Source organism: Dasypus novemcinctus, chromosome 2 (assembly GCF_030445035.2).
Source record: "Dasypus novemcinctus isolate mDasNov1 chromosome 2, mDasNov1.1.hap2, whole genome shotgun sequence".
Taxonomy (NCBI): Eukaryota; Metazoa; Chordata; class Mammalia; order Cingulata; family Dasypodidae; genus Dasypus; species Dasypus novemcinctus.
In genome coordinates, this window is record NC_080674.1 from 109,359,448 (window position 1) to 109,361,952 (window position 2,505).

Sequence of the window (2,505 nt, forward strand, 5' to 3'; positions counted from 1 at the left end):
TTCCATTGATCTTTGTATCTATCCTTCCGCCATACCACACTGTCTTGATTACTATAACAATACAGTAAGGCTTAATATTGGGCAAGGTGATTCCTTCCAGTTCCCTCCAATCTTCATGCCCCAAATTGTTTTAATTTATGTCATTCATTACAAATTTTAGAATACTACATGTCTACAAAAAATGCTAAGATTATGATCAGAATTCCATTAAAACTATAGACCTCCATACTCATCTGGCAGAGGAGATAGCATGATCATGAAGGTGGTTTTCCCAGGATAAGCCTTATCCATTGCACTCTGGATGTGCTTACTACTGTGATTTCCCCAAGTTTGGGAAACTTGACTGCATTATTTGTGGTAGTGGGAGACTTCATTCACACTATCCCCTAAAAATACAAATAAAAAAAACCTTATTGGGGAGAATTGGCATCTGCAATATAAGGAATCTTCCAATCCATGAGCATGGTATACCTCTTCATTTATTTAGCTCTTTTTAATTTATTTTTAATTTTGTAATAGAGAAGTTGTATGTTCACAGAAAAATCATACAGAAAATACAGAGTTCCAATGTACACTACCCCTATAATTAACACCTTGCATCAGTGTGGTACATTTGTTACAAATGATACAAGAATATTATTATAATGGTATCATTAATTATATCTGTGGTTTATGTATTTAATGTATACCCAGGGGACCTGAATCTCTGGACTGACCATGTGATAGCCAGGCCCTGAACCTCAACAGATTTGCAACTCCTACACTCTGGTTTATCGGACTTACCCCACTCAGCTAACATGGAGGTGAAGAAGGTCAACCGCCACACCAGGGAGCCAAGAGTGCCCACAAGTGAAGGCAGGAGAATTGTATCAAGCATCCATGTGGAATCTAAGCCCCCTCTTGATATAGATGTGAAGTGGACACAACCATTCTAAGGTCCACAGGATGGGGGAATAGAGTATGGATTAGAGTGGACTTACTGATAGTCTATTCATGAACTATTGTGATTAGTAATCAAAGAAAATGTGACATTGGTGTGGAGAAAGTGGCCATGGTGGCTGCTGGGGGTAGGGAGTGGGAAGACGAGATATGATGTGGGGGCATTTTCGGGACTTGGAGTTGTTCTAGGTGGTGCTGCAGGGACAGTTACCACATTGTATGTCCTCCCATGGCCCACTGGGTGGACTGTGGGTGAGTGTGGGCTGTGATGTAGACCATTGACATGAGGTGCAGCAGTGCTCAGAGATGTATTCACCAAATGCAATGAATGTCTCATGATGATTGAGGAGGTTGTTGTTATGGGGAAAGGAGTTGGGTAAGGGGAGTGAAGGGTATATGGGGACCTCATATATTTTTAATGTAAAAAAATAAAGACAAAAAAAAAAGAGCCTGTGAATATGCTACACTTACATGACAAAAGGGACTTGGAGGATGTAACTAAGTTTAAGAAGTTTAAAATACAGAGATTATCTTGGATTTTAGAGTTATTTCATTCTCATCATGTCAGTCCTTAACATCAGAGAACCTTCTCCAGGTGGAGACAGAATAGATATAGCGAATGGGGATGTCTGAGAGATTCTAAGTGTGAGAAGATTCAATGCACTTTTGCTGGATCTGAGATGTAGGGGCTACATGCAAAAATCAGAGGAAGGCCACTAGTGCCTTAAGAATGGCCCAGGGCTGAAAGCCAGAAAAGAAAGAGACTTCAGTCTTATAATCACAAGGAACTAAATTCTGCCAGCAACTTGTATGAGCTTGGACATGAATTCTTCCCCAGATCTGCCAGCAAAAATTCCTGCCCTCTTTGTACCTTAATTTCAGTCCTGTGAGATCTGAAGCAGAACAAGCTTAGTTATGTTCTTTCCTACAAAGATTTCCTTTTTTTAAGTTGCTAAGTTTTCCAAACATTATAAAATAAGTTTTTCCTATAACATGGAAAGAAATATCACATTAGGTAGAACTTCCTAAAAATTCCTTATAATTACTCAAACATACCAAAAGTTCTTTCACTGAGCTAAATTAACACAAAACAATTGAGAAAACTACAGCTCTATATTTGTTTTACATTTCAAGTCCACCAGAAGCTTAAATTACTGACAGTCATTTTATCTGATTATTTAGCATTATCCCTTTTTCTTCCTAACTCAAAGAATATTCAGAAGGCTATTCCAAATGAGGTACCTCATAAAATACATAAGTAAAAGATCATAATATCTTTTGATCATAGTACCATATTTATATGATGATGTACACACACATATACGTAAAATACAAATGCATATATATATACAAATATTTAGTAAAAGGTATGTTACAACTTTGACTATGGACATTGTAGAAAGGAGTGAGTAAAAGCTTTATTTAATATAAATCAAATGTATTTAGTTAGAAGGCTTTTAATTACAATAGAGTTTGGAAATCAACAAAGTGTATGTTGGAAAAATGAAAATTATGGTGGTTTGGAACTGTGTACCCCAGAAAACACATGTTCTTAAACTTAATCCA

The 2,505-nt window shown here is 37.0% G+C and overlaps 1 non-coding gene across 1 annotated transcript; it reads left to right on the top strand.

The window, feature by feature from the left end:
- The first annotated feature begins 225 nt into the window (after positions 1 to 225).
- Positions 226 to 389, top strand: LOC111762075 (U1 spliceosomal RNA). The gene has a single exon (XR_002795285.1). It is a non-coding gene; the product is annotated as a U1 spliceosomal RNA (small nuclear RNA).
- The last annotated feature ends 2,116 nt before the right edge of the window (positions 390 to 2,505 follow it).